The 8,266-nt window shown below is 40.0% G+C and overlaps 1 protein-coding gene across 1 annotated transcript in view; it reads right to left on the bottom strand.

Annotated features, from left to right (window-relative positions):
* Positions 1 to 8,266, bottom strand: part of LRP1B (LDL receptor related protein 1B) — a 1,324,618-nt gene that overhangs the window by 600,052 nt on the left and 716,300 nt on the right. The window lies entirely within an intron of this gene.

The following is an 8,266-nucleotide window of genomic DNA, read 5'->3' as shown; positions in this document are numbered from 1 at the left end:
GCCCCAACCCCTGATCAGCCCCGTCTTGTAGCTGTATAGAGAGGAGCTCCCCCAATCCCCTGATCCCCCTGCAACTTCTGTGTTTGACAGGTGGCGGCGCCCCAACCCCCTTGATCGGCCCTGCTCTGTGTGTGACAGGGTGCGGCGCCCCAAAGCCCCCCCCCCCCCCCCCGCCATGAGCCCTGCTCTGTGTGTGACAGGGTAGAGCCATAACCGCTCCATCGGCCCTGCCCTGAGTGTGACAGTGGCAGCGCCCAACCCCCTGATCGGCCCTGCTCTGTGGGTGATAGAGGGTGGCGCCCCAACCCCCCTCCACGGGCCTTGCTCTGTGTTTGACAGGATAGAGCCATAACCTCCCCATTGGCCCTGCCCTGAGTGTGACAGGGTGCAGCACCCCAACCCCCTGATCTGCTCTGCTCTGTGTGTGACAGGGGGCGGTGCCCCAGCTCCCCTATCAGCCCTACTCTGTGAGTGACAGGGGAGAGCTCCTCAACCCCATGATGGGCCCTGCTCTGTGCGTGACAGGGGGGAGCTCCCCAAACCCCTGATCGACCCTGCTCTGTGTGTGACAGGGTACGGAGCCCCAACCCCCCTGATGGGCCCTGCTCTGTGAGTGACAGGGGGCAGCGCCCCAACCCCCTGATTGGCCCTGCTCTGTGAGTGACAGGGGGCAGCACCCCAACTCCCTGATCGGCCCTGCTCTGTGCGTGACAGGGGGTGTCGCCGCAACCTCCCCATAGACCCTGCCTTGAGTGTGACGGGGTGGTGCCCCAACCCCCAATCAACCCTACCCTGAGCATGACTGAGGGTGGCATCGCAACCTCCCGATCCGCCCTGCTCTGTGCATGACAGGGGGCGGCGCCCCAACTCCCCAATGGGCCCTGCTCTGAGCCCCACCAGGGGCTGCACCTAGGGATTGGGCGTGCCCTCTGCCACCCGGGAGCAGGCCTAAGCCAGCAAGTCGTTATCTCCAGAGGGGTCCCAGACTGCGAGAGGGCACAGGCCAGGCTGGGGGACCCCCCTCCCCCCCGAGTGCACAAATTTTTGTGCACTGGGCCTCTAGTATACTAATAAAAGGGTACTATGCTAATTAGACCAGGTCGACTGGACATCTTTCGGATGTCTGACTTCCTTCCAGACAAAGCCACAGTGGCAGGGGCCGAGGTAGAGGTGGTTAGGGGTGATCAGGCTGGCCAGGGAGCAAGCAGTTAGGGGTGATATCAGCAGTTGGGGGAGATGAGGCCAGCAGGGGAGGGCAGTTGAGGGCAATCAAGCTGGCAGGGGAGCAGTTAGGTGGCAATCAGGCTGGCAGGCAGGCGAGCAGTTAGGAACCAGCAGTCCTGGATTGTGAGAGGGATGTCTGACTGCTGGTTTAGGCCCAATTTCTTAAGGATTGGGCCTAAACCAGCAGTTGGACATCCCCTGAGGGGTCCCAGATTGGAGAGGGTACAGTCCGGGCTGCAGGACACCCCCCCCTCGTGCATGAATTTTGTACACCGGGCCTCTAGTAAATTAATAATGGCTTACAAATACAAGATTTTCAAAATATCTTTCAATTAAAAATAAAACAGGAATTTGATACCATTTTTTCTCTTTCAGATTAAGACCTAAAATGTTAGACAAAAAACAAAAAACAAAAAAAAACAACAACCAAAAACCGAAAAAAACAAAAAAAACAAAGAGATTTTAGAAGGGTTTAAATAATAGCCAAATTTTGAGGCAACTGAAAATTGGGTAATCTCTCTGTAGGCATTATTATGAAATCTGGCAAAGAAAAATGCATCAACTCTTAACCACAGTAATTATATATTTTTTATTTTTAAATTAATATATTTGCCCAAATTCATAAAGATGCATATATAAGGTATGTGTTGCTGCTTTGTATATATTAGTAAAAGAACAGTAACAACTTAAATTATAATTTTCAAGAGTGGTAACATCAATTACAACGCATCCATACATTGAAATTATATGCTTGAGTGAAAAAGAATGAGATGATTCCGCATAAATTAATATAAAACAATCTCTAAAAAATCTAAATAAGAAAAGCCATAAAGTTGAATGTATAGTAGGCTTTCTTATATGTTAAAAGAGATTTGTCTGTTTACCCGTATTCATGACTACATTTTCACTCAGATAGCATTATAAATACATGGCTAGGCTTGTTGATATATAAATTCTTTCTGGAGGGCTACACAGAAAATAGTTAAAAATTAATCCCTCTAGTTAGGAAGACTTGAGGTACTGGAAACCTGGAGTAGGAGACAGATAAATTTTTCACTGAATCCTTTTGTGCTATTTTATTTTTCTTCTCCCATATTTTGACGTAAATTATCCCCCAAAAATATTCCCTCCTTTTTAAAATGACGAAGATAAAATGTATTCACAAGTGCAATAAAATTTGACAGTTTCTACAGATACATTATAAAAATTCAATATTAAGGTTACTCTGTGCCTTTCACTTTCCTATGGACTTTAGGAAATATAAGAGTCATAACATCAAGTCCCTGTAATCTAGGACTTTATAATCTAGTTAGCAAGAGAAGATCAATGCTTAATACATAACTGTAGTCTAAAATATGACATCATGTACTTAAGTATTAAATGGTAAGGGGTTATTTGCAAGAATAACAGAGTGAAGGGGGAGTTCAAGAAAAATATAGTAATTTTCATTCTTAGTTTGGTAACTCAAGAAACAACCTCCATTTTTCCTCCAGATCTCAGTTATCCATCATGACATTTTAACCATTGACTTCAGAGTGGTCTTAGAATTGTTTCAATAAACTCATCCATAAATCAGTAACAATCTTGTCAGAATAGCAATAGTACCTTTTTGCCATCCTTAATCTAAATGCTGCCTGAAAAAGGTAACAAAAAAACAAACTTATTCAAATGACTAATAACTTTAACATAGGTTGTATTACCAGATATCTGAATACATATGAATATACAGTTTAGATAAAATATATGTTTAAACAGCTCCTGCGTCCCAATTATTTTTCAAGGTTTGTTTGAAACATCACTGCTTTTCTAATTTCTTTTTTGTTAGATTTTAATTTTTATAAAAATATAGATAAGAGGGTGCACCAGGTATATATAATAATTTTAATTACATTTCTAATTCATGACTATTAATTGGGTATAACCCCCAAAGCAAATGACCTTAGTAAATATGCTTAAATAATGTTGATTTTTACTTGATTCATATCCAGACAAATCCTTACACAGTCAAGTCTTTGGCCTTCACATCTTGAAAAAATAATTATTATAGATTTCCTTGTTTTAGGTCCCTCCTTTATAAATAAGAAACTTGAGACTTATGTCAAAGTATTATTATTAAAACAAAGTAAAAATTAATAATATTAAAATGTGTTATAAAAATCATAAATATCCAATATTTAAAAACCAATATTAAAAAATATATATTTTAAATGTGCATAAATAAGTTCAAATAGCCAAGTATTTCACTTTGTCTTTACTAATTCTTCTTTATAAAAACATTACATGCTAAAAATAAGATGAGGTGTTTATATCAAGTAGAGTTCAATATAATAGTTTCTGATTTATTTATAATGAGGTTTTCAACCTGATAATTATGTGTATAAAACCCTTATGGGAACTGTAGTGTTGCCCTATGAGCAAAGAGAATAAGAATAGCCAAGTAACAACAGCATAAACAACAAACAAAAGTAACAAAAATAAGTATGTTGGTTTCATGACAGCTAGTACAATTGAATGTACACATGTACACACACACACACAGAAAAGAAATTATCAGGACTATTTTGATTTGTGTCACCTTAAAATATACAGTTTAGTTAAAAAGCCACCACCACAACAACTACAGGAAAACTGAGTTTCTAGGTATCCTTAGAAAATGTGCTGCTTTCCCAAAATACATTTATATGATCTCTTCAATAGTTTCTCTTTTCTCTATAAAACTGTATGGCTATTAAGAGTAATAGAGTTATCATTTGTAAATTGCTTGAATTGCTTTATCTTAAAAGACAACACAGGCTATAACAGGGTAATTTCTCTTCTGGGATATGACTAGCAGTTAATATTAAAAATATGGGTATAAAGAGAAATGAATCTTTGAGAAAATCCTAATGGATTTACTCAATAATATATTTATAATGTCTTTTAAAATACTGGCCTTTAAATTGCAAGCTTTTAATTTTTACCTTACTAACCTTTAGTGCCACATACATATTTCATAATGTTTGGCTTCAATTTAATTTCGTAAATATTTATTGAATATGATGTGCTTGCCTAGTTGCCAAAGAATGTGGAAAGAAATAAAAATTTCCTGACCCTATGGAGCAATTAGTCTAGCAGTGACAAACATTCTAATATTGAGCATACAAAAATAATACAAGTAATGTAATTATCACAGCATGCTGTGGAATTTCGCAGAGGTAGAAAGTATGTGTGATTGGAAGGTTGAGATAAAATTTACTGAGATGTTATTTGGAAAGGGGTTTTAAAAGGTGGCTGTAAATATCACATATGAGTGCGAGAAATAAAGGCATTATATATAGAAAGCTGTCTTCTGTGTACCGTTTTAACATTCAAATCGCACCCTCTTGGGGGGGGGGGGTGGGCACAAGTAAAGCAAAAAGAGAGAGAAAAATGACAGTTTAATAGCATGATGATTAATCCTGTTGTTACTCAATGGAAATGTGTCAGGGCATTGCTGGTGGAAGTAAATCAACTCTTCCTTAATTTGTTGCTCTTCCATTTCTGAGTGGATCCACTATAAACTTATATTTTGTATATGTATGCTTTATTTTATGCTAAACATTATTTTCTTAATAATGTAGTTGTAAGTACAAATTTTCATCAGGACCATATACAAAGAAGCATGTATATTGAGTTTTATAGATGATTTTCTATAGTAAATTTGAACATAGGCAGTTTTAGCTTTATGTGCTAAATCTAACTCACACATAAAATGTAACCCCTATGTAAATATATAAAGATGGAAAAGAACCATGCTTGTTCCAGAAGCAATAATAAGGCAGTTTGGGGGCCACAGTTTATAAAATGCTGATTACTAATTCAAGAAGGGCCCTTAAATTTTATGAACAATGGACAACCATTGAAAGATTTTGAGAAGGTATGCATTCAGGTTATAGCTTATGAAGTAAGAGGAAGCCAAAGTTGTGTGTATAATGGGTTAAAGATAATAATTGCCAGGAGAAAATAGTAGGCCACATAATGGTCTTATTGTGAAATAATGCAGGCTTAATCTTAGGCTTTTATGTAAATAGAAAGAATGAAATGAGTGATGTTAGATAACTTGTAGAGGTAGCATTAGAACTTGGAAAATGATTACAAATTAGGCGTGTCAAAAGGTGCTTTCTGTTTTAAATCCACATGTTTAGAGGATCGAATATGTTCCTAACAGAAATAAGAAATGAGGAAGAATCTCTGGCTTTGGGGAGAAAGAAGAATATTTAGCATAGCATTGAAAAAAATGGGTTTGAAACATGAGCCAATTTTCAGTGACAGAAATTTTGGAGATGTTTACCTAGAGGTGATAGTTGAAACTTTGGGAAGAGAAAATTTTGTTATAGACACCTTGCAGAAAGATGAGAAAGAACAAAACAAACAAACAAACTTAAGAGAAAAATCTATGCAATGCCTGATACATATTATGTACTCAACAAATATTTTTAAATTATGCAAAAGGAAGAGGAAGAAGGGTAAGTGATCATAAAACAAAACAAACAAAAAAGAAATATAAATGGTAAGTGAATAAAGAGGACAATCCAATGTGAGAATTCATAAGAAGAAAAGGTTTCTGGACCATCAATAAATTTTCTGAAAAAGAAATAAAGAAATTGGTCCCATTTACAATAACACCCTAAGCAATAAAATGCACAGAAATAAAACTTAATTTATTTGAATTATCTCTACTTTGAACACTATGAAACATTGATGATAGAAATCAAAGAAAACACAAATAAATAGAAAGGTATTCCATGTTCACAGAGTAGAAGAAATGATACTGTTAAAATGTCAATACTACCCAAAGCCATCTGTAGTTTCAATGCAACCCCTAAAAAGATTCTAATAGCATTCTTTACAGAAATAGAGAAAAAAATTCCTAAAATGTATATGAAACTACAAAAGAACACAAAGAGCCCAAGAAATGCTAAGAATAAAGCACACTTCTTGATCAAACTGTATGATAAAGCTGTGGTGATTAAAAGAATATGGTGCTGGCATAAAAACAAGCTGATAGACCAATGGAACAGAACTGAGAGGCCTAAAATAAACCCAACCATATGTGGTCAACTAAGAGTTGACTAGGGAGCAAAGAATACTCAGTGGAAAAAAGAAATTCTCTTCAATAAATGGTTCTGGGGAAATTGAATATTCACATGTGAAAGAATGAAACTTGACTCTTATCTTACACCATTCAAAAACACACAAAACAAACTCACTATGTATTAAAGGCTTAAATTTAAGATCCATAATCATAACACTCCTAGATGAAAACATAAAAAAAAACTCTTTGACGTGATTTTTTTGGAAATTACACCCAAAGCATAGCAATAAAATAAAAAAATAAAATAAACAAGTTAGACTACATCAAACAAAAAAAACATTTGCACAGCAAAAGAAATAATTAACAAATTAAAAACACAACCTGTGGAATGGAAAAAGCAATATTTGATAAGGGGTTAACATCCAAAATACACAGAGAACTCATACAACTCAGTATTAAAACAACAACAAAGAACTAAGGTCAACAAAGGACCTAAATAGGTTTTTGCAAAGAAGATGTACAGGTACATGAAAAGATGCTCAGCATGACTAGTCATTAGGGACATATGAATTAAAACAACAAAGAGATATCATATTACACCTGTTAGAATGGCCATCACCAAAAAGACAAGAGATAACAAATGCTGGTTTGGATATGAAGAAAAGGGAACCCCTGTGCACTGTCGGTAGGATTGTAAATTTGGTACAGCCACTATGGAAAACAGCATGGAGGTTGCTCAAGAAATTAAAAAGAGAATTGTTATATGCTCCATCAATTTCACTTCTGGGGATACATCCAAAGAATATAAAAACACTAACTCGAAAAGATATCTGTAACCCCACGTTCATAGTAGCATTATTTATAATAGCCAAGACATGGAAACAACCTAAGTGTCCACTAGTAGCTAAACAAAGAAAATTATATATATATACACACTAGAGGCCCAGTGCACAAAAATTTGTGCACTAGGGGGGAGGGGGGGGGTCCCCCAGCCCGGCCTGTGCCCTCTCGCAGTCTGGGACCCCTCAGGAGATAATGACCTGCTGGCTTAGGCCTGCTTCCGGGTGGCAGAGGGCAGGCCCAATCCCTAGGTGCAGCCCCTGGTCATGCACAGAGCAGGGCGGATCGGGCGGTTGCTATGTCACCCTCAGTCACCCTCAGGGTAGGGCCGATTAGGGGGTTGGGGCACCGCCCCCTATCACACTCAAGGCAGGGTCGATGGGGAGGTTGCGGCGCCACCCCCTGTCATGCACAGAGCAGGGCCGATCAGGGGTGTTGGGGCTCCGTACCCTGTCACGCACAGAGCAGGGCCCGTGGGGGGGGGGGGCTTGGGGCGCTGCACCCTGTCAAACACAGAGCCGCAGGGCAATCAGGGGATTGGGGAGCTCCCCCCTATCAGGCACAGAGCAGGGCAGATAGGGAGGCTGTGGCCCCGCCCCCTGTCACTCACAGAGTCGCAGGGCGATCAGGGGGTTTGGGTGCTGCCCCCTGTCACGCTGATCCCAGTGCCAGGAGCCTCGCTGCTCCGCTGATCCCGGTGCCGGGAGGCATATTACCCTTTTACTTTATAGAATAGAGGCCTGGTGCATGGGTGGGGGCTGGCTGGTTTGCCCTGAAGGGTGTCCTGGATCAGGGTGGGGGTCCCCACTGGGGTGCCTGGCCAGTCTGGGTGAGGGGCTGAGGTCTGTTTTCCAGAAGCGAATGACTGAAGCTTCCAACCGCTCCTTGTTTTCTTTTTTTTTTTTTTTTATTCTGGGCCAGCTTTAGCTCTGAGGCCTGGCCACTGATCGATACAATGTTGCTAAAGCCCGGCTGAATGAAAGCCGGTTTCTGGGGGTTTGTTTAGCTTCTTATTTGCAACATAGTACATAGTTGCTTAGAGTTGCAGCTGAGAGGCCGGCAAGTGAGGCGGGGAACGTTGGAGTCCGCAGTCACTGAAGCAAGCAAACCTCATGTTCACTTCCAGCTGCCTGGCTGCCGGCCGCCATC

This window comes from Myotis lucifugus, unplaced genomic scaffold (genome assembly GCF_000147115.1).
Source record: "Myotis lucifugus unplaced genomic scaffold, Myoluc2.0 scaffold_32, whole genome shotgun sequence".
NCBI lineage: Eukaryota > Metazoa > Chordata > Mammalia > Chiroptera > Vespertilionidae > Myotis > Myotis lucifugus.
The sequence above is the reverse complement of the archived record's forward strand: the minus strand, read 5'-3'. Positions and strand labels throughout refer to the sequence as shown.